This window comes from Poecile atricapillus, chromosome W (assembly GCF_030490865.1).
Source record: "Poecile atricapillus isolate bPoeAtr1 chromosome W, bPoeAtr1.hap1, whole genome shotgun sequence".
NCBI lineage: Eukaryota > Metazoa > Chordata > Aves > Passeriformes > Paridae > Poecile > Poecile atricapillus.
Window position 1 is genome coordinate 87038472 of NC_081288.1, and position 24823 is coordinate 87063294.

Consider the following 24823-nt stretch of genomic DNA (forward strand, 5'->3'; position numbering starts at 1 on the left):
CCTTTCTATCTTAGTGCACATAACTCCTTGTACCTTGTATACAAGTAACGCAGATAAGAGAAGAGTAAACAACCAAGTCTGAACAAGAGAAAAAACAGCCTCCCTCTCATCAATTTCAGTTCAAGGGGAGAAAGAACCTAACCATGAGTGTCCTATAGAGACAAAGGTCAAGGGCTGTAGATGTCTGGTTGGTTATTTCAAAGAGATCTTGTAGCCTGTCATGGGTTAGCTTCACCTTTAAGACCGAGTGAAAAAAAGAAGAAGTTGAAGCTACTGGTGACTGATGGGAGTTTTTCTTCCTGACCAATTATCAGCCATTTCCAAGAATTGACAGCAAATCTGACCATTAAAAAGTGAATTCAACTTGTAAACACCCCCTTAAGAAGTATACTCGGAGCTTTCTCGTTCTCTTTCTGGTTTCCGGCGTTTGAGAGGTAACAAGCTCTGTGTTAGTTTCCCCCCCCCCTCCCAGGCCCGGGACAAGGCCGCAGGGATGGGGGGGGAGGAGGAGAGAAAAGCCGAGCTTAACACTTTTGTTTAGTTTTCAAGGTCTGCTGTTAGACTGAAACTTGACACTATGAACTTTTGCAGCTTTCTTAAAACTTTTAATTCTTTTACTACCTGAATAAACAAACAGATGACTCCTTTTTCTTAGAAAAGACAGAGAGAGACAATTAACATGTAAGACATCATAAAACCACCAAAAACAGTGAAGAAAAGAGTTAAGTTTAAATAAGAAAGAGAGAAAAGGAGATGCTTGTTGCTGAAAAGTCTTTCTGTTACAGCTATGGAGATGGACAGTAGTTTAAAGACTCCTTTAATTCATGACTAGAGTATGGGAGGAATAGAGTATTCAAAGTGTGGACTTTAGAGAAAAGTGGTTGTGATAACTGTGAGTTGCTGGAACTTAGGAGTGAAGTGAAGATTTTGAAGCTTTAAAAGAGCCAGAGAGATGGCTGTTTTCCAGGAGGGCTCACAGAGAGAAATGAAGAAGATTTCTACCTTTGAATTACTTATCCTTAAAAATGGCATCCCAGGACTTAAAATGACCCATGCACACCTCGGAAGAGTGTACACTGGGAGGAGTAAACTCTAGAAACTCCATGGATTAGCAGAAAGAGACTTCTGTTTCTCTGCGGAGACTGATGAAAAGACTCTAAAAATTGAGACTGTTTTTGACCACCAAGATTCTAAATTTTTTTGTCTCTATGTTGTTATGTGTACAAAGAAATGATCAAGTAGTGAAAAGTAAAAGGGTTCTCTGAAAGTTTATTTTGGTATTCTTATTCTAGTAGTTTGTTAATAAACTGTCTTTATTCCTTTTAAGTTTTAAGCCTGTTTTGCTCTTATTTTAATCCATATCTCTAGCAAGAAATAAGTAGTTTTTTGTTACTAGCTTAAAACCACGACAAGCCTAATTATATGATTTAAATTATAAATGGGTTCTCTGTCACCTGACATTAATTCATTAGGATTCCATGTGGCTGGTCCATAGTGCTGTAGGATTCAGTCAGGTGGCCATTCATTTTTTCCCATTTTGTGGTGTTCCTTCCAGCCAGGGCTGCATCAATTGACTGTTTTTCTCTAATTAGATTATCATAAACTGTGATTCCTAACTGATTTCCCTGAACTTGTGGTAGCAGAAAGAACAACAGTCTAATATATTCTATATAACATACTCCTGACCAGTTTGAAGAAAATCTGCAATAGGCATGTTGGCCAAAAATTCAATAATGCCCTTTCAAAGCCTAGGTCCTGTTGGCAAAGGGGCTTTCCCAATTTTCATCATCAATTGGTGGGTCAAAATACAGCTTGCTTCCGGGGCTGAACAGTCCTCCAGAAATTGTTGCCCTACCATAAGAATCACATTATTTGCATTTCCAAGCTCCCACATGAGGTTTCCACCAGCAGTTACATCCCAGATCTGTTTTGTTGGATGTGGACCAGAACCTAGTAAAAAGGGTTTGAGTTCCATTTCAGTGTTGCCATTTCCACTGATGGTCAGATATAACATGCGTCCTACTTGTGGAATTATCTCAGGGACAGCTTAAAAATAAGGGGTCAAAAAAACTGTCCCTCCCCACTGCTTTACAGTCTTCAAAATCCCTTCAGTAATTATGGCAGGAACGCCTTACCCAGCTATCATAAGTGATCTTAATATGCATTTGATTCCATCTGCCTCGATATCTGGAACAATCATAAGGAGGGCAGTTGGGGGTTCAACAGTCTAAACCCAAAGATAAAGTCCAGTCACAAACACTTTTCCCCATATATGTACTTCCTGTTCTATTTAGACAATAAATGCCTCTTTCAGAAGAATGAAGATTCCATGGACTTCCTTCTTTGTCCCAAAATCCTGTTCCATTATGGATTTCACTCAGGGTGCTGACCTGCCATTTAGGCTCAACTGGGCTGGCCACCCATGGCCACTCTTCAGATCCTCCTGGCCCTCTGCAGACCCAACAATTGCTAAGGTTAAAGTTTTTTGCTACTTCTTTTCCTAGGACTAAAAAACAATTCTCCCACCTCCAGCCCAAACCTAACTGACAATATAAAGGTAAGATCATTAAGAAAAACATTCTGATGGTGTAATCCAATCTCCTGTGAAAAGCAGAGTTTATTCTTTAGAATTTTTAGAAGTTTAATAAAGGATAAACAATTAATCTAGCACTGGGGTGCTTTTGGCAAACAGTCAAAGAGCACGGAGGTAGCTTAAAATCATGTTTGCTATATATGGTTACATTGTTTGGGTTACGTGCATATTTATTAGTTTACACATTATTTAAACATTCTTCTGAATTTTTGATGTTTTAGGAATTTTCTTGTTTGGTTTTAACTTCTGAGTTGTCTGTAAACCATTTTTTAAATTGGGTCTATATATTATATTTCTTCTTGTAGTTTTATCTTGTTGGTTTACACTCCTTCATAGCACTGAGTGAGTCCATAAATCTTTCTTGCATGCTTATGTTCTGTTTCTTGTTACTGTTATTATTTGGAGAAGCTAGTCTGCAGATGTAAAAAGTAGAATAATTGTTTTACACTATTCTTTGAGTTAGTTACATAGAAGCATTTTAGTTTCTATTTTAACATTTTGCTAAGTCCTACGATATATTTATTACACTACTATTCATATGAACTATATAGTGCATAAATAAACTTGTCCTGATGGGACACTTGTGGTTGGGTTCTTTTTCCCCCTTGGACTGAAACTGATGAGAGAGATGCAGTTTTCTCTTGTTTGGACTTGGTTGTTTATTATTTTCTTATCTATATTACATATATACAGAGTACAAGGAGCTACATGCACTAAGGCAGAAAGGTGCAAAATGGCTAACAAAGAACTTCTTCAAGGTCTTTTATATGTCTATTTACCCAATTAACAAATGCCAAGTAAATTATTTTTCTTAGTGACCCAATGACTCAACACCTGTGTGCTGCACTGTGGCACTTTTTATCCAATCACTTACTACTACCCAAAAACCTCTAGAAGAAGAAGATGAAGAAGAAAGAAGGAGGAAGGCGAGACAATGCCCTAAATCCTCCATCTTGTCTCTTGTTCTCTAAACTAGCTGAAACCTTAGACTTTAACTTCTTCACCCAGTGACTTAAGAAAACTTTCTAATTTAAACACTCACACTCTTAGTTTTTTTATTTAACTTTAACAGTTGTTTTTATGGTATTATATAAAATTCAGTGCTTTCTTGGATGTCAGAGCCAGGTATCAAAGATAAGGGCACACACTCTGTGCCTCTGACTCCAACAAAACTGACAGTTTATACAAAGTAGTGTTAAAAATGACCATATAATATTGTCTTTCCTATTTATGTACTAGCTTATACATGTTGTTATTGATCATAAGTATTTGGATATGGTACAATTTGTAACTCTGCCATGTTGCACTATATGTTACACTAAGTGGTCTTTCCCAGTTCCTCCCCCGCCTGGGTCTGAGGTGTGTTGGATTCTTCCCCCTCCCCCCTCCCTTTCGGTTTCACCCCATTGGCTGTAACCTGCTTTCCCCTCTCCTTTTACCCTCAGTTTAAAAATCCCTGTGATTCCTCCCTCTGTCTTTTTTTCCCCTGGAAATTTCTGTGAATAAACTGAGGGACTGTGGTCCCATGCTATTATTTCTATGTCCCCTGTTTCTATGTTCCCAGCTGCAGCCAGGGAAACAGGAGAGATAGTATAGCATGGAACAGAGGAACTGAAAACAAGGCTCTTTCCCTTGCTGAGATGGAAGTTCAGCTTTATTCTGGTGCTTGGGATCCCATGGAGAAGGAGAGCAGGAAGGAAAGAGGAAGAATACTGATAATGTGCGTCTTTTTGAAGGCAGGGGGAAGAGGGTGGTTGACATTCACCTAGCCAATAAGGAGAACTGGGGAGAAAGAGATAAGGGAAAGAAGCTTACATTCTACATTTCAGGGGTGCATTCTCAGGTCATACCATTTTTCTAAGTGCATTAAAACATCTCACCCTTTCTTTTTATATAAAAATTTTTGAAAATTTATGAGATTATCTTGATACAGGTCACGAGCTTGTCCACCAGTCGTGATTGATGGGCTGGTTAGATTGCTTCCGGTCCGCTAGTTCTATGTGGTTGATCTCTGAGGTAGTAGAGACTAAATTCTTGAGACCTTTTAAAACTAAACAACGGACAATCCCGAATGCTAGCACTATTAGAAACAGAAAAACAAAAAACCAAAAAGATTGTTTTGATTATCCAAGTCCACCATCCTGGGAGTCCCCAGCCTTTGAACAGCTCAATAAACCAGTCCTCAGCTTCTTGCTTCACTTGTCCAATCAAGTTCTTCATCTCTCTGAGGGCTCCCTGGACATTGGGAACTTTTGAGGACAGGTTTAGGCAGCAAAGTCCTTCAAATTCCTGGCATTCATGTCCATGCAGCAGCAGAAGAAAATCTATGGCAGCCCGGTTCTGGAGCGTGGCCTGTCTGGTAATCTCTTCGTCTTCGAGGAGGGAGCTGAAGGTGGCTGAAGTTAAGTTGGCCTGTTTAATTAGCCAGCACTCGAAGTGTCCTAATTCATCTAGTGCCTTGGCAGCTGCAACCCATGGAAGAAATATGGATGCAGCAACCCTTTTTGATTTTGCCCAATGAAAGATATCTGAATCGCAATTTGATTCTAAAATATCAGTGCCTCTTTTGTGGATTTCATGGGTCGAATTGTCTTTCCGAGTCCATTTAATAATCTGGGTTTGGTTGGGTGCTAACAGGGACAGCCGTACAAAAGTGCAAGGCCCTCCTTGAAGGCGAGATGGGACTCCTGCCCATGCTTTAACTCTGCAAATCAGAGATATACCTTTAGGGAGGATTCTTGGATGTCAGTGGCAAGGATCGTCCGCTAAGACTTGACTTAGCGTACCACACCATTGTTTTGCTTTGTATTCTTTTCAATACTGGATTATGTGGTTGTATATTTTTGTGTCTGGCAGTGAATTGTAAATGAAGTGAACACAAAAGGGTGCAGGAGAGGAACCCAATAGATCTAATTCTTGGGGTTCCTTATTAGCTCTGGGCAGTACTGATAACCACTTTTCTATAGGGTTTTTCACTGCCACAGCTTGCCGCTTACGGTTTTCATGCAGCTGGTCACTGTGTGTTTTGGGAATTGTATTAAACTTGGGATCACTGAAGCTGGATGGAAAGTCTCCAGTCTGCAGTAGGATTCCTACCAGACAGGTGGACATAAGGTCTTTTGCTGCTGCAGTGGACAGGCAGATATTGTCTTGCTGAAGTGTGTGTACCAGGGTCACCCAGATGTTCTGTCATGGCTGAGGGATGATCCAGGCAGTGGTCAGGCTGCTCAGCGTGAGCAGGATGATAGCTGAGGCAAGGCTCATCATGGGTTTGAATGTGAGGTAGGTTTTTTCTAAAAGAAAAGAAACAAACATTTTCTTAAAGCATATTCACAGTAAGGGTGTGCAGGTCAGAGAGTAACCAGAGGTTAGGAAGGTTTCTTCTTGCTTTTCCCGGCTGTATCTTCTTTTGGAAGCAACTGCCACTTGTCTCTCCTCCTTTTCTGCTGGGGCTGGGTTTTCGGGAACAAAAGGCTTTACCGATTTTTGAGGAATCCATCAAGGGCCTGTAGGGGTGGATACACACGTGTAACCATGCCCCCAGGTGACAAGTTCATAGGGGCCCTTGGTTTTCCAAGTTTCAGGGTCCCTGATTAAAACCGGTGGACACTGTGACAATTTAAACTGATTACCACTGTTAAAATGTTGAGTAACTGGAGGATTCATGTTTTCAAAGGAACAGGTCAGGAAATTGATGGTATGTTGTAATGCAGTAAGGAAAAGTGGTATGACCCAAAAAATGTACCCCCGAAAATGTAGAATTGTAAGTTTATTTCCCTTATCTTTTTCTCCCCAGTTCCCGTTATTGGTTGTATGAATTCCCTCCACCCCTTTCCCCCTGTCTTCAAAAAGGAGTACTTATCGATACCTCTTCCTCTTTCCCTCCTGCCATCTCACCCCGAAGGACCCCAAGAAAATAAAGCTGTAACTGCCATCTCAGCAAAGGGAAAGAGCCTCGTTTTTAGGTTCTTCTTTGACAAGCTAAACTATCTCCCCTGTCTCTCTGGCTGCTGCTGGGCAGACAGTGGTAACAGAGAGGCAGGGGACTTTAGAAATTTTAGCAATGGTAAACATAGCTTTGCAAAGCTTTTGCTGTGAAGACGTCCTCACTGTCCCACTACCCTGCCTGGCTAGGACTTGTTTGAGCATCTGGTGGGTATGCTCAATCACAGCTTGACCTGTGGGGGAGTGGGCAATGGCAGTTTTGTGGTCCACTCCCCACTGCTGGACAAATTCCAGGAACTCTTTTGATTTATATGCTGGGCCATTATCCGCTTTTATTTACCTAGGGATCCCCAGCACTGAAAAGGCCTGTACTAAGTGTTGTTTGGCATGTACAGATTTTTCTCCTGCATGAGCAGAAGCGTACACTGCTCCTGAGTGTGTATCAGTACTCACGTGCACATACTTAAGGCGACCAAAACTGGGAATGTATATGATGTCTGTCTGCCACATCTAACAGCTTCCAAGGCCTCGGGGATTAACCCCGTCGCCTAATGATGGCACCGCCTGGACCTGGCAACTGGGACAGGTGGCCACAATGGCTTTAGCCTGACCCCGTGTCATCAGGAACTGACGGATCAGTCCTGGCACATTTTGATGGTATTGCTGGTGACTTATCTTTGCCTGTTGGAACACATCTGGGACACGTACCTTTTCGGCTGGGGCAGCAAGGGAATCAGCTTTCCGGTTCCCCTCAGTGATTTCACCTGGTAACTGCGTGTGAGATTGTATGTGCATCACATAGAAAGGATGCTCTTGAGTTGAAACCAAATAAATTAGTTTTTAGAGCAATCTAAAGAGACGTTCATTCTTGATGCCTTTGAGAACTGCCTGCTCTGCTCTCGACACTACCCCTGCTGCCTAGGCCGAATCAGTAACCAAATTGATTTGCTCCAAAAATTTCTCAAAGGCTCTAACGGCCGCAGCCAGTTAGCCAACCTGGGGTGACCCCTCCACAAACTCAACATCAGCTTCCCAATGCTGAGTCTGGGGATCTCTCCAAGTCATCACCGACTTGTGGGATGCCCCAGACAGGTCAGTGAACACTGTAAGAGGTTTGAGCGGCCTACGCCTCCTTTTCTCAAGAGGATTGAAGTGGAATTCCTCATGAAACAATTTGTGTGATGGTGCATGGACTGATATTTGCCCACTGTAGCTGTCCAGAGCTAACTGGAGGTTAGCATTGCTCTGCAGCAGGTGCTCAAACATCTCCTTGGCCAATTTCTCAGGAGAGTGCTTTCCCTCCCCAGAGAATTTGACTGGGAGGTGAATACACACGGAATCACAAACAGCCAGTTCCTGCAGCCTCACCCTGGTCTTTCAGATCAGCTGAGCCATCAGCTCTTGTGGCTTGGTGATGGTTTTGGATCATTGGTGGGAGAGGAAGACCCACTCTATGATTAAGAGTGCATCTCTCTGCCCTTTGATCCATTGGCATATCAATCCATGTAAGTGTTGCCCTGAAAATTAAACCTTCTGATTATGTTTTCATATTTTTGGTTGCTTTCTCATGAGAGTCCGGTAAACATGAGTTGTTTATCACATTCCTTCTGAGAAACTTTTTTTTTGATGGATGTTTTGCATGGCCAGTGTGCTTGGGAAGGTGGTAATTATCCAATCCCTGTTCATCGTCAAGAATGTATAAATACTAGAGTCAGTAAATAACGTCACGGGTTTTTGTTCTAATAGTGAAGGTAGTAGAGTGAATCATTTTGTGTCCTTTAGTGACAATGTAAGTGTGGTAGCTTTCCCAGGACAATGAATTTGAAAGGTAGCTCAGGCTTATAGCGATGAGCCTTTCTCTCTGTAAAAGCCATTTGTGTTTTTTTGATTGCAGTTTTTGCCTCTGGGGTCAGTTCCTTGGGAGAAAGCAACTCTCTCTCCCCCTTCAATAAATTGAGCAAAGGATCCAGGTTCTCATTACTGAGACACAGCCAGGGTGTGACCCAGTTCAAAGACCTGAACAGGGAATGGAGATCTGCTAGGGTTTTGGGATCACTAACAATTTCCAATTTCTGCGGAACAGTGGTCCACGCAGTGATCTCTAAACCCAGGTACTTCCAAGGTGGCATCCTTTGAACTTTGTCTTCCTGCAGTTGGAATCCAGCAGAGGTTAAAACTTTAACCACTAGGTCAAGTGTGTGTTGTAGCATAGTGTCATTGGGGGTGCACACTAGCACATCATCCATGTAGTGTAGGATGATGGCTTCCCCTTTTTTTGGTGGACACTGGGGACAGCAATGAAGCTACGTACCACTGGCAGATGGAGGGACTGCATTTCATCCCTGAGGCAAAACTTTCCAGTGGTACCATTTCATTGGGGCCTCCTGGTTGATCATAAGAACTGAGAAAGCAAACTGAGGGACATCTGCCGGGTGTAGGGGAATTTGGAAGAAACAGACCTTGATGTCTAGGACTGCCAATTGCCAATTTTGTGGGAGCATTGTTGGGGAGGGCATCACTGGTTGGAGTGACTCCATGTCCTCAATTACTTTGTTTATCACCTTCAGAACCTGAAGGAGACACCACTTATCATTTCCTGGCTTCTTTATTACAAAGACTGGGGAATTCCTAGTTGTTTCTTCTATGTGGCCTTTGGCTAATTGTTCCTCCACAAGCTCTTTGAGTGCCCTGAGCTTTTCTTTACTGAGTGGCCACTGATTTACCCAGACAGGATTATCATCCAGCCACGTTAGCTTTTGGGTAGGGCACTCCACAGTGTCCGCTTCTAAAAATCCTGGGGAGTCTCAGGGATAATTAGTTTGACTCCCCAGTGGGACATGGTGTCTCTCCCCCACAGGGGGCACTTGTAGTCAGTGACAAGCGGATGAACACTTGCCAATTTTCTGTCTGGCCCCTCAATCTGAAAAATGCTCTTAGAGATTTTTTCCAATTTTTCCCCTCCTACACCTTGGATTTTGCCAGCCACAGATTGCAAGTCCCAATGTGAAGGCCACACCCTTTAAGGTATGATAGTCACATCTGCCCCCGTGTCAATCAACCCTTCCACATGGAGATGCTCTGATCCATGGGTTAGGTTGCATCCCATGATGGTTTATCCTCACCAACCACTTCTGCACAGTAGATGCCAGGTGTTTTGTCATCTACTGGGACCTCTGCTGGAACAGGAATGGTCTGGGCGATGATTCACCCCTTGGCCAAATAGAAGGGTGGCTGAGGGCAATGCTCCAGGAGAGTGAGGTGTGTTAAGTCTCCCTTGATTTTCATGGGAGCCAGATCAATCTCCATGGGTGTGTGTGCTGTGTCTCCAGTAACAAAATACTCACTATCCAGTCTTGTCATGTCTTGTGAATTGTCCTGCAGGTCCACTCCAATGACTTTCCAATGAGTAGACCTGAAAATAAAAGCTTCGACAGTTACAAGTCTGGATCGCTTGTGAGGCTGCCAAACTTTGTTAGGCACGCTTTCCCCACAATTATTTTTTGCAGTCCTGCACCCTGCTTCCCTTCCTCCCCCTTTACCAATTAAGGGAGAGGCTTTTCCCACTCCAGGGCCCGCTACATTTATATCATTGCGTTGGGTGGGACTGCGCTCTAGTCCCAGTTTTTTTGTTGGTTGGTTGCTGCTTCATTTTGGTATTTCTTCTTTTGATGCTGGCTTTGAGGACAGTCTCTGGCCAAGTGTCCTGGCCTTTTGCACTGGAAGCAGATGATATGTTGGAGCTGCTCTGATGACACCTGTAGTTTCTTCATTCCGGCTATTACCACTGCTGCAGTCTTTGGGTTTGCCAGTCCCAGCGTCCTGTCTTGTGCACCAAACAGCTCTGCGTGTTTGGTACACACCTTGATCATCTGTGCTGTTGTAGGTGAAGGATCAATGGGCAGTCCCAGGATCGCCCTGCGGAAGGCATTGTTGGCATTCCCCTGAGCCATCTCCTTAATCAGCTCTTCCTGTGCCACTGGTCCTTCCATTTGCCTCTTTATTTGTGCTTGAAGCCGGTTGACAAACTGCAAAAAACTTTGTGGAGCAAACTGTTTAATATTAGCATAACTGCCCTGGGTTTCAGCTGTTGGTAATTGGTTAAAAACCTTTTCTGCCACTCCACAGATCTTATCATAAAATGGATTTTGTTAACACCTGAGCTTGGTTCTCAGGTTTAGCCCACATCCCCTCGCTGCATAGATGTTCAAATGTAATCTCATTATCATTCACATCTTTTGCATCCTGGGTGCTTTGCTTGAGCTCAACCAGGAGCCCTTTTAAAGAGCTCTTCCACGTGCTTTCCCAAAGATCAAACTCTAAGCGGGTTAGGAGACACTGGAAGAGATCTCTGAGATTGGCTGGAACTAACTCATTAGATATTAAAGTAGCTCTCACCATTCCCTTAAAGATCTCACTTTCTGACAAACTTCCTTTAGGCTTTACAGCTTTCTTTTATGTTTTGGTAAGAGAAGGGCTGGTAGTGTCTGTTTGTCCTTCTTTTACCCATATATATGACAGGAGTGGCTGAGGGTATAGCTGCTTCTTCATCCACAGGGTCCCCATCCCCTGGGTACCCCCCCACCCCCATGGGTACCAGGCAGCCCAGCCCCCCCACCGGGTCTGGGGAGGGGCCCAGCCCTACCCTCATGGGAACTGAGGGGGTTTCACCCCCCCGCAATGTGGGAACAGGGGTCTCCTCCCCACACCTTGGGAACAGGGAGGGGACCCTCCCCTCACCCCAAGGGGAGAGGGTGAGGGAGGTGTGGGAACTGGGGACAGGAATGGGGGTGGGGTTACTGTGGGAACCAGGATTGCAACACCTGGAGGTGGGGTTGCAGGGTGATGTCATGCAGGGTGGGAACATGCTGGAGGGGGGAGAGATGTCCGAGGGAAGGAAGGGGTTGTGGGTGGGGACAGGTGTATAAAAAAGATTGTGGGAAGAAGGAGGGTCCACCATGTGGCCGGCCACCAGGTGGCCAGCCCCATCTTGGACCTCGACCACGTGGGGATAGGGGGGGTCATCGCTTTTAAAGCTAACAGAACACTGAAGCTGAGGAGTAAACACCGGGGTGAAAGAGTGCAGGGAAGGATCTCTGTCAGTCTGTGCATAACCACCAGAGACAGGGTGCTGAATGGGAGGCAGGGACCCAGGACAGCAGTGGCTGAGCCAGGTGTCCTGCATTTCTTGGGCTGCCCCATGCGTCCCCTTCAGCTCAGGGGCAGAGGGTTTGGAAGAAGGGGTAGGGGAAACCGAGGCAATTTGCTGTGATCATCCTTCATTTCCCTATTAACTAGCTCTTTTCAAATTAAAATAAACAACTGGAGAAACTCAGAAGCAACTTTGTCTCCCTGTTCTACTTTAAGGGTTAATAAGTTCCTGATTTTGTCCCAGGAAGAGAAAGAACCCACATCTTCCAGAGTGAACTGGGGAAAGTGGAGAGATAGCCAATAAACAAACTGTTTCAACTGAGTTCTAGAAATTTTAACATTTCCACCACCTACAGTTTCCCGAACTTGGAAAAACAATTTCCTTTCTTGCACAGAGAGCTGTAAGCCCATCCTGATGTTAAAAGCTATCTGCACAGACATCTGACTTCCTTTACAGCAAAAACAACACAGCCAGCCCTGAGAGGCTTTTTCTCAGTTCCTCCCCCACATACACACTGGGGTAAGAGAGGAAACTGCCTGGCAGAGAAATTGTGGGGTTTTTTTAAACTCAGCTGGCAGCCGTGCGGGGGCAGCTCTGCTTCCCCCCCACACCGAGCCGAGCTGCTAAAACCCACATGGCTGCAGCTGCGAGGGAGCACCTCTGGCACCTCCCAGCGCTGAGTTCGCTGAGCGTCTGTGCCTGCCCATGCGCTCTCACCGCACAGCGGCACCGAAAAACTGCGGCAGTCGCGTTTCACCGCACGCCATGTCTCTTGCGGCTCGCCTCCCATGTGGCCGTTGTTGCGTGCCCCATGCTGCAGAATGTATTGCGTGGGGCTGCCAGACTCCCACGCCTCACAGCTTGTGGCGAAGTCACCGTGTGTTCACATGCTGTGTGAACAAACTCGCGCTGCCCGCAAGATCCCACTAACCAGGGTGTCACGATCCACAAGGTGGGATTCGTGATGTGGTTCTTTTATTTGATCTTAGAGTACAAAAGATTATCAGCAAACCAGGGACTTAAACAGCAAAACACACTTTATTGAGTGCTCATCAGCACTAATATGCGATAGAGGGAAAAGAGGAGAAAACAAAGCATAAGGAAAAGAGAGTAAGGGGATTATAGCTACCAACATCGAAGTCCACTCAGCTGTCCATTGATGCAGAGTCTTCTGTCTGTTGGGGAGATCTCAAGGGCAGGTAAGTTTGGGGTGTATTTTTATAGTCTTTTACAAAGTGAGGGGCACAGGGCCAAAAACAGAGGAGATAGATGACCACTGTGATGAATTCCATTGTGCAGGGGGCAGGTGTATGGTACAGAGGAAACCACGTATTGCAAGTCTTTGCTCACCAGCAGGAACGAGGGCAGTGTACCATGCAACCACCTGCAAACAATCACTTAGCAAACATCCACCTCAGCTAGGCCCAAACCCCTATACCAAGTCTCTTGTGATATTCAGGGTCTTAGTCTCCAGTCATTTAGATGGTCGTGAGACAGATGAGAGAATCTTTGGACTGTCTCTTACACGGGGTACTCACCCCTTCCTGGGACCTTGGCTGACTTGATTCTGTGGTAGGAAGTCCTTAATGTTTTAGGACCAACCTTCCCTGGGCTTGGGAAGGCTGTTGATCCCTCCCTTGTAACCGTGGCAAAACAAAAAGCAACTCACTGATACGAGGGAACTGAGGGTCCAAAGCGTGTACAATCCACACGTGAATTTCCAGCTGCTGTGTAGGGTTTCTGTCCTTGTGACAAGCCCTCACCTTTGGGCGTCAGCTGTCGTAAACCTCTACTCTCGGCCCCGGGGTGTCACTGAAGGACACAAAATGATTCACACGACCACTGTCAGTGTCAGAACAAAAACCGTGACTTTATTCTCTGATTTCAGTATTTATAGATTCTCGACAATGACCAGGGATTGGATAATTAAGTTACCACCTTCCCAAACACACTGGTCATGCAAAACATCCATCAAAAGACGTTTCTTAGAAGGAATGTGATAAGCAAATTATGCTTACAGGACTTTCATGGGAAAGTAACTAAAACTATGAAAACATTATCAGAAGGCTTTAGTTTTCAGGGTGACACCGGGGGTCACCCAGCTAGCTCCTTGTGTACCAGAGGGGAGGAGGGTCCGACAATGAACAAAGGTAAAAGACAAAGGAGGCTCTTTCTTCTGGGACCACAGTCCCACATTTTATTCTCAGAACCACTCCAGGGAAAAAAGAGATTGAGGGAGAAATCACTGGGACTTTTAAACTGGGGGGAAAGATGAGGGGGAGAGCAGAATTATAACCAATGGGATGAGACCGAAGGGATGGGGTGAGGGGAAGGAACCAACATCACAAAACCAGGAGGTGAGCACAGGGAAAAACCATGTAGTGTAAACATCTTAGTGCAACACGACAGTAAGTCTTCAGGATTTTAAAAATGTTTAATAGGGAATAAAATAAGAGACAGAAGTCCAGCGCTGGGGTGCTCCTGACAAACAGCCAGAGAACACACCTTAGATTTGAAACAGTTTGTCTTTATCATTCCTGAGGCACATGCATATTCATATATTTTATTATTCAAACTTTCTTGGGAACTCTTGATATTCCAGGTTCTCTTCTTGTTTGATTTTTAACTTCTGACCTGCCTGCAGGATATTCTATAGATAAGGTCTTCCCATGTTCCTATCCTGTTATTTCAGACTCAGGATGCTTGTGTGTCAGTTCACAAATGTAAGAAAAATTAGTGGTTTTGCACCATTCTTTCAGTTGGTTACACAGAGTTATTTTTAGTCTCTATTTTTAACAGTTTGCTAATGCCTACAACACAATGTATTTATTACATTACGATTCATATAAACTATACAGTGTATATGTAAACTGACAGATTATACCGTACAAAAACAATTAAAAGTATAAATTGTACTATATCAAAATACTTGTAATACAAAAACTTAATCTATAAAGGTGAAAGCCAATATTATATTGTCATCTATAACAAACCTGAATTATGTATTGAATAGACACAAGAAAAATAGACATAAGACTTTAACAGTCTTCTCACTACACAGGATAAACAAAAAGAAACACTTTTGTGTAGGTTCGTAAGACAGTGCACAATAATAAAGGTACCTATATTATAGCTAGCAAAGAAATAGTATAGATTAGAAGTCAATGTCATTTACCAATGAATGATAGTTGAGTGCAGAAGCCTCCTTTCACTTTGCTTCTTGAAGAGTAACTCAATTGTGAAAAGCAGAGGTCAGTCTTTAAAATTTTTAAAAGTTTAATAAAGGGATAAAAAGGGACAAATATCCAGTGCTGGGGTGTTTTTGGCGATTGGCCAAAAAACACAGCTTAAGACAATGATCTCTATATACTGTTACATTACAGGGGGTACATACATATTCATGTGTTTCATACATTATTCAAACATTCTTGTGATCTTTTTGATGCTTCAAGAACTCTTTTGCTTGATTTTACACTCCGACTTATCTGCATGACATCCTGTGGGTTAAGTCCATATATTTTATTTCTTCTTGTGTTTCCGTCCTGTTGTTTCACGCTCCCTGATAAGGAGTTCTATAATTCTTCTCTGGTGCTCTGGTTTGTGTCACTGTTATCACCTAGAAAGGTCGGTCAGCAGATGTGGGGGAAACAAGCATAATTGCCTTGCACCATTCTCTTAGTTACACAGGAGAATTTTAACATTTTGTGTTTTGCTAAGGCCTACAATATAATACATTCATCACACCACTATTTTTACAAGCTTTATGGTGCAAAACTAATAGATTGTGTTACACTAATAAGCAGCCAAAAGGAGTTATAAATTGTACCATATCCAAATACTTATGATCAATAACAACATGTAAAAGCTAATACATAAATGTAAAAGCCAATGTTATATGGCCATTTTTAACATCAATGTCAATGTCTCAACATAGAGGAGAACTTCCCACATACCCAGAGAGTATGTAAGAGATTTCTGATTTTATGAAAATCATAGTGGTCTTTTATAGTTTGTAAAAGTGCTGTGTTTCTCAGTCCTGAATTTTTGCTTATCCTTTCCCTTGCATTCAGGGCAGGATGTTTATTGCTGGCTAATGGTGTTTTCAGACGAGATAATTCCCCAAAAGACAAACCATTCTGGCCTGGCTCAGACATTTGGGGGGGGAAAGCAGATAAGTTTCTGCTGTATCAGGGGTGAGAGGTCCTGTCACAAGTTACTAACAATTACAATACTCAGCCAATTGTTTCCAAGGGAGGGAGTCTTCCCCACCCTGAGAATCAGACCTTTCAATATTGTTTTCATAATTTCTATCCTCTTTCCCAGGAAAGTAACTATAAACATAGGTGTTTATACATTCCATTAAAGATATGCCTTTTGAAGGACGTCTCTCAAGGCCAGTGTGGTTGGGAAGGTGGTAACCTGACTATCCAATCCCTGGTTGTTGTTGAAAAACCTATAAATACTGAAAGAACAAATAAACTTCCTTCTTCCTTCATCACACTTCAAGCTGCATCTGTGTGAATCATTTCATGTCCAACAGTGACACTCCCCCATTCCTTTTACCATTCTGGATTATTTCTTATGGTGAAAAACAAGTCAACATAAGGAACTTGATCCCAATTATTCTTGCTTCTACAAAACAACATTAATTGCAATATGGTATTATACTGTAAGGTTGCATCCTTAGGCTACTTCTCTTGATCTTCCAATGTGTAAAGTGGCCACCACTGATTACAATATTTTATTAGCATTTCTCGTGTAAGGGGATCACCCCCAATTTGTTTCCAGTGTTTCAAGATACATTCCAGGGGTGACACCTGTGATATCTCTTTTGAGGTGTTGTTTCCCATTATAACCAATTAGCATTTGGAAGCTCCTTGTGTAACTTTTTCTAAAAAAATGCTTTTTCATTTTTTTTTTCTCTTTTTGATTCTGCTGCACTTCTGTACTTTTTTTCCACTCCTGGATTTCTCAGTCTCCTCTGAGCTGAGCTCCTTTGGGATACTCCTCATGGGGAGTCCCACTTATCATAGTCCTCTGGGTCATGACAAAAACTCCAAAGCCTGTTAGGATCTTGTTTCTCGTGTTTATTAGGATGTTATCACAAAACTTGGCAGGTCTCTCCAGACTATCTGCACAAGTTTAGTTCACTGCAATCTGGCTCATTTTCTTCTGATGGTACAGAATGGCCTTGTGGCTCACTTTGTGGCTCACTTTGGCTTTGAAAGCACAAAATGGCCCCAAACTACACAGCTCTTTTTATCTTTATACTTATTCTTATCCAATTAACAATAGACACGTATATTATTTTTCTTAATGACGCTTTGACCCATCACCTGTGTGCTCCACTGCAGCATTTTCTATCCAATCACTTACTATTACCCAAAAACCTCTAGAAGAACATGAAGAAGAAAGAAGGAAAAGAAACAACATTCTAAAGCCTCTATCTTGCCTTCTGCTTTCTAAACTAATTTAAACTCTAAACTAACTTTTTCACCCAGTGACTTAAGAAAAATTTCTAATCTACACATTTAGACTTTTAGCTATTTCTATCTAACTTTAACATTTGTTCTCATGTATCACCATGAAAACATGCTCATGAATTTCATGTTATATGAAATTCAGTGTTTTTCTGGATCTTAGAGTTAAGTATCAGAAAAAAGGGCACACACTCTGTGTCTCAGACTCCAACACCTTGAAGGGACTCTGTTGTGGTTTTAAAGCAGTAACTACAAAATTACTAGAAAACTTACTTATTTCTTGCTGTGAGATATGGATTAGAACAAGAGCAAAACAGGCTTAAAGCTTAATAGGAACAAAGAAAGTTTATTAACAAAAACTATAAGAATAAGAGAACCAGAATAAAACTTCCAGAAAACCCTTTTCTCCCCCACAATCCAACCATTCCCTTGTTCATATGACAACATAGAGACAAAAAAAATTTTGGCATTTAAAACAGTCCCAATTCTTGCTAGAGTCTTCTCATCAGTCTTTGTAGAGAAACAGAAGTCTTTTTCTACTAATCTATGGAGTTTCTCACAAGAAAACTAATTTTCTTCATAGCTTTCTATTTCTCTGATGCCAGCTGCTATCAGTTCTCTCCTCCCATTTCACATCACTCTGAGGTGTGTTATGGGTCAAATGAGTCTAGGGATGTCATTTTTAAGGATGAGTTATTCAAAGGCAAAAGTTCTCTTCATCTGTCTCTGTGAGCCTCCCTGGAAACAGAAGTTTTCTCTTTGCCTCCCAAAAGGCCACAAATCTTTAACTATTACTTCTCCCCTTCTGTTTCAGTATCTCACAGTATCACAACCACTTCACCATTTGCTCAAAATCCACACTTTGAACCACTCCATTCCTCCCAATATACTCTGTCATGAATTAAAGGAGTTTTTTTTTTCAGAACACTACTGTCCATCTCCATAGCTTTAACAGAAAAATATTTCAGCTTATTAAAACATCTCCTTATTCTCTACCTCTTCTGAGGCCTAATTCCTTTCTTTACTGTCTCGGATACTTTATAAAGTCTCTTTACATGTGGATTACTCTCTCTCTCTTTGGAAAAAAGGATTAATCTGCAAGTCTCATCTGGGTAATGAAAGGGTTAAAATCTTGCCCAGACCTTATAGCTGGTTTTGTTATCTCTGCCGGAGCGGCGGCTGGAGCTGTCTGCGATGACCTCTCTTTACTTGGCCGTCTCTGGTGGAACTCAGCAGTGGCAGAAACTGCAGCTGAGCCGGGGGAACTGGCCTGACCCAGCCTGACCCGCTCCCCTCCCCCGCCTCCGTGGCCTTGTCCGGCCTGGTGGGGGGGGGTGGGGACAAGCCAGAGCCGAAGCCTTGTTACCTGTTCAAAAGCCGGAAACCAAAGAGAACAAGAAATTCCCAGTCTTAAGTCTTAAGGTAGGTATTCACAAGTTGATCTCACTTTTCAATGGTCAGAATCCCTGCCAGTTCTCAGAAATGGATAGTAATTGGTCAGGAGAAAAAACTCCCATCAGCCTCCAGCAGCTCCAACTTTCCCCCAGCTCCCAAAGCAAATCTTAAAGGTGCAGAACTCAATATATATAAAGTCACCCCAGGACAGACTATAAGCTTTCTTTTAGAAGGGACTTTAACCCTTTCCTTAGATAACTTTAAACTCAACTCTGTGTAACTTTTCCTGGGCCTTACAGGCAGGTTAACAGTTAACACCTTTAAAGTAAATGTCATGGGTTAGCTTCACCTTTAAGACCGAGTAAAAAAAGGGGAAGTTGAAGCTACTGGTGACTGATGGGAGTTTTTCTTCCTGACCAATTATCAGTCATTTTCAAGAATTGACAGCAGATCTGACCATTAAAAAGTGAATTCAACTTGTAAACACCCCCTTAAGAAGTACACTCAGAGCTCTCTCGTTCTCTTTGGGTTTCTGGCTTTTGAGAGGTAACAAGCTCTGTCTTGGCTTTCCCCCCCCTCCCAGGTCCGGGACAAGGCCGCAGGGTGGGGGGGGGGGGGGGGGGGAGGAGAGAAAAGCAGAGCTTGGCAGCTTAGTTTTAGTTTTTAAGGTCTGCTGCTAGACTGAAACCTGACACTATGAACTCTTGCAGCTTTTCTAAGGCTTTAATTTTTTTTTACTACCTGATAAACGTACAGATTACTCTTTTTTGCTAGAAAGACAGAGAAAGAGAGGCAATCAACATTCAAAAGACATCATAAAACTACTAAAAACAGTGAAGAAAAGAGTTAAGTTTAAATAAGAAAGAGAGAAAAAGGAGATGCTTGTTGCTGAAAAGTCTTTCTGTTACAGCTATGGAGATGGACAGTAGTTTAAAGACTCCTTTAATTCATGACTAGAGTATGGGAGGAATAGAGTATTCAAAGTGTGGACTTTAAAGAGAAGAAGGGTGGTTATAATACTGTGAGTTGCTGGAACTTGCGAGTGAAGTGAAGATTTTAAAGCCTTAAAGGAGCCAAAGAGATGGCTGTTTTCCAGGAAGGCTCACAGAAACAACTGAAAAAAATTTCTACCTTTGAATCACTTATCCTTAAAAATAACATCCCTAGATTCAATTTGACCCATTGCACACCTCAGAATAGTGTGAGATGGGAGGAGTGGACTCTAGAAACTCCATGGATTAGCAGGAAGAGACTTCTGTTTCTCTACGGGGACTGATGAGAAGACTCTAGAAATTGAGACTGTTTTTGACCACCAAGATTGTAAAACTATTTTTTTTGTCTCTATGTTGTTATGTGTACAAAGAAATAGTCAAGTAGTGAAAAGAAAAAGAGTTTTCTGAAAGTTTATTTTGGTATTCTTATTCTAATAGTTTGTTAATAAACTGTCTTTATTCCTTTTAAGTTTTAAGCCTGTTTTGCTCTTATTTTAATCCATATCTCACAACAAAAAATAAGTAATTTTTGTTACTAGTTTAAAACCACAACAGTAAAGAATGCCTTTATCTTACTAGGGGTCTTGGTCCGATTACCTTTAGACTTCGGACTGAAGGTTCTTCCAGAGAATCCCTTGGTGTCAGTTGGAGGGCCTGTGATCCCTTGACCTCCTCTGGACCTCCTCTCATCTACACCTGAAACAGTGGGTCTATGTGTGGAGACTTTTGTGGCAGAATGGTTAGGCGAGAAAGGCCATGACTGTACAAACTTGCTAGAGATAAAACATAACTAGTGTAGAGACAGTCTCAAGGCCGGATTGCCCTTGAGATGTGGGGAGGAGAACAAGAATGTGGTAAACAGAACGAAAAAGAAGGAACAGGGACGGTCTGGTAATCGCAAGAATGCAGAGGCAGATAGCTATGTTTCGTAGTGACGTAAATAGCAGAATAACCAATGATGAGCTATACTTTTGCAATATGTATGAGCTAATTAAATCATGTATTTAAACACGAGTATAAAGATCAATAAACGAGATTTGCTTGACGACCACCTGGTGTCTGCGTCTCCCTTCTCCGACAAATGGTGACCCCGACGTGACCCCCTGCTGAAAAGAAAGCGGGGGAGAGAACGCGCCACGGTCGGTGAAGTAGTGTTGGGGCCCGATGCACCCGGGTCGGTGCTAAACGACGAAGGGAGAGCACCCTCAAGGATCACATCGGTGGTCTTGAGCCATATGTGCTGCCGGAGCCGGAGAGGTGCAACCGCGCTGACGACAAAAATGGACAGGCAAGCAGCATATAATTTATTTTTGGGGTTATTAGATAAGCTGGGGGTTAGAGACATAAATCCTAGAAAAGACGTACCGGGATTGCTAGCATGGGGGCACACGAAGGGTTGTTTTTCCAACCCGCACACGGTACATGAATTGAGTGAGTGGCGTAAGTTAGAAGATGTGTTGTGTGAAGCAGTCTTAGAAGAAGATAAAACAGCAAAAAAGTTAAGAAAAATTTGGCGAGTTGTGCATAATACTCTATTGAAACATCAGGCAGAAAAAAGAGCGGCTCAGCAAGCAGTAGAAGCCTATAAAAGGAATGCACGGTATGGAGATCATGAACCTTTAGCGCCAGGTGTTTCTCAAGTAATTATACCTGCTTCTAGCAGTTTGGGCATAGATGATTGTGCTTGGCCCTCGGCGCCCCCTCTCAATGAGTCCACAGAGGACGCTGAAGTGCCTGTCGTAGCCACCTCTGATATTAAGGACCCTTCAGCCCAATCTGTTAAGCCTGGAATGCGTAGTTCACAATCTCCGCCAGAGCCAGATCCTGTCCCTGGGGCAGAGAGTGACCTGTGGGAGGAAATGGCTAGACAGAGGAGAGAAGCATGGAACGCATTGGCTAAGCATGGGCTAGAGAGTGGGGATGAAGTCACCGTGGAGGCGGCGAGGACGTGGGCTCTGCCTGTAGTTTACACCCCGGGGGTAAACCAACAAGGACAAGCTATTTAGTTAGGGACCTATACACCTCTTGATTGGAAGTTATTAGCTCAGCTGCGACAGACAGTGAGTCAATTTGGATTTAAAAGTGAACCAGCTAAACAAATGATAGACTACATATTTGATATGCATTTGCTAACTGTCAATGACTGTAGAAGCATTGTGAAACTGATGTTTATTCAACATCAGCAGCTGCTGTTTAACGCACATTGGCAAGCTTTAGTTCAAGAGTTGGTTGCAGTTCAAAGAGGACCAGGTGATCCGTTACAGGGAATTACAGTAGAAGAAATGATAGGATTAAGAAATTATAAAAGAACCGAAGCTCAGATGATTTTCGGACCAGACAAAGTTAGGGACGAGGGGGGAGGGAACAGCCTGCCCACGGGGGTAGTAGCGAGGCCGGGGCCCAAGAAAAGGCACGGCAAACAGGAAGTAACCCACCAGTTTTGACTTTGACTGAGATACGAGCGGTTTGCAACCCCCCCCCCCCCCCTCCCTCTCTGAGAAGCGGCGGGACAATACCAAGTTTGTTAAAAGTCATAATTTACTGAGTTTTTAAAAGGTGTTTATGTACCCTTTTAGAGTTAATTTTGTGTTTTAAATAATTATGAGTTTATGCAGTTGGAGTTTTCAGAGTTTTTCTCAGATTTAAAAAGTAGCCCAGCACGGCCCAGTTCAGGAAAACACACGGCAGTACGCTATCGCCATGGCAACCACCACTGAAACAAATAACAGTTACTTCAATGAAACCGCGGAAAATAAAACTACAAAACAAAAGAAGAACAACAGAAAACTGAACATCTTTAAAAAGAATAAAAAAAAGAGATAGTTTTAATTAGACAATTTAAAAATTGAAAGCTTTATAAATTATATTGTTTATAAATTAGCAAATTGTTATAATTAAAATTGAGATTTAAAAATAAGTTTCTATTGAATTAAGTGCCTTTACAAATCAATTAAAAAATTTAAATGTTGTATTTTTGTATCCCAAGAAACTTAAAAGATTCTTGTTTTGTTTTAATAATTTCAAAGTTATGTTGATCATATATTACCCATTTGTTGAGTTTTTGACAATTTTAATAAAAAAATTTTAATATAAATATTTTTGTTATACAAAACACATATAACTGCATATATATTAATTTGGATTTTGGATTTTAGTTTAAAAATTGGACTTGATATTTTTGAGAAGTGCTGCAAAAGCTAAATAACAACTTGCCCAATCCTGTGTTGTGGCTTTTTTTTTTTTTTAGAGAGGCTGCACTTTAAAATTTTAGCTAATTTGAGCATATACTAGGCAAATTCTTGTTGTAAATGAATGTTTTTAGTAACATTTGCAATTATTATGGGTTATTTTCAAAACTAGATGGCATGGAATTGTGATGTATTTGTTAAATTTTTATAATTTTATAATAAATCCATGTTATTGTTAACTTAAATGTTTTTAAGTTAAGCTGTATAACTTAGATTTTTTTTTTTTTTTTAAAGTTTGGTTTTGCTATTTCCTTTTGTTATAAATAATTATTATTAAGTTTAAATTTTGTTTACTTTGAATTATTTTATGTTTCACTGAAAACACTTGTTTAAATTGTAAAGTATAGTTATTTTCCTAAAACTATGAAGACAGCTACAACTGAAGCAACTATGATAAACCACTGATGAACACCTGCTTGTAGATAAAAGTGAATACAGTCTGTGACACCCTTGACTTCATCGGGAGTTCTACTAGTTGTTGCAATCTCTGCAGTTTTTGTTTTTTATAGCTTTATTATTTTTCAGTGTTTTCAGAATTTTAAGAAGATGTAGCATTGCTGAAGATCAGCTGTCATTGAATAAGCCTCAGATTAAACCAACTACTAAATAATTTAATTAGTCTGGTACCTAAAGTTTTTAATCATTTGCTTTATACAAATGTATTTTAACAATTTGCTGTGCTGTAAGCATCTCATAGCTGTTGCTATTGAAAACCTTATTTTAGAAATGAGTTAAGAGGCATCTTTCCAGTTTAAAGCCAGGCCCTGGCCAAGCCTTGACTTTACCTGGACAGAATGTTTGCTAACAGATCCAAATGTTTTTTGTCCCAAATCAGTATTTGAGTCACTTTTTGACTTTGCAATTTGACCCTATTAATATAACAGCTGAATCAATTTTGAAGTAAGCTTGGAGAATCATTTCCGGAGATGATAATCCAATCCTTCACTGATGATTTTTGGTTTTGTTTGTTTATTAACTATGAGATGCTGGTGCAGTGTTTTAATAATTAACAGTACTTTTATATTAATTAATTTTCAACTGCTATAGGTTTTTATTAATTATGTATAAGGTTTGTGTTAATGTTAAACAGAAATACATCTCATTTTTATTTTTTAGAAAATGGGGGAAATTGATACCCTAAAAGCAATTTAATTAGTGTAATTCATTAACTTTAAGGAGAGAAGTGCCTGTGTTTTGTTGGCAGGTTCAGAAAAGTCACCTGTCCATCTGACCAGACTGTCTGCCTCTGAACACATGAGATCCAGTGAACAGAGATGTCATCACACAGTCTTGATACTCCAGACATGGATCAGAAGTGAACCTGTCAGGACACAGTTGTGTCTAAACATTAACAGACATTTGCCAACAGAAATTTTATGTTGTTATTATGATGTGGTGTTTCTATTAATTTTTCAGGTATCCTTTGTTTAAGATTTAGAAGGGTCTAAAGAACAACTTGAACATCAAAGCCCTCAGTCACCGATCAGCTGCCAGCTGACATCACGGGAGCAGTGAACATTCCAGGACTGAATCGTGTTGGAGAAATTCTGTAGAAGATTTGGGAAGTGTAGAGACTCCATCTAACTATATATAAAGCAAATTGTAATTGTGTGTTTATCCTTTTAGCAAATTGCTTTCATGCTTAGACTACATATATATAGAGCACGTGTGTTAAAAGTAGTTAGATAATAGTTTAAGACAAAGTGTTTAGAAGTACGTATAAAAAATAACATTAAAATTTTTAAGACTAATATACCTTATATTTTAGCAAATTAATTATTCATAGAGAGGAAGGAATATGTTGTAGTCTAGGGCATTGCGCTGCGGAAGAATTCGGGATTGTAACGGGAAGCTGCTAGACCCCCTCTCTGTTAGGATAGCAAAACCTGCAATTAGCCAATAGCACCCAGGTGTGACGTATGCAGATGGGAGTAACACAGTGACCCCCAGGCTATAAAATGTTAAGTTTCCCTGCAATAAATCGCCATATTGCCATCCATCACATTGATGCAGTGGGATAT

General features: G+C 41.7%; 1 long non-coding RNA gene across 1 annotated transcript; it reads left to right on the forward strand.

The window, feature by feature from the left end:
- Window positions 1-230: 230 nt before the first annotated feature.
- On the forward strand, window positions 231-20023 carry LOC131592514 (uncharacterized). The gene is made up of 2 exons (XR_009280634.1): window positions 231-549; window positions 19231-20023. It is a non-coding gene; the product is annotated as an uncharacterized LOC131592514 (long non-coding RNA).
- The last annotated feature ends 4800 nt before the right edge of the window (window positions 20024-24823 follow it).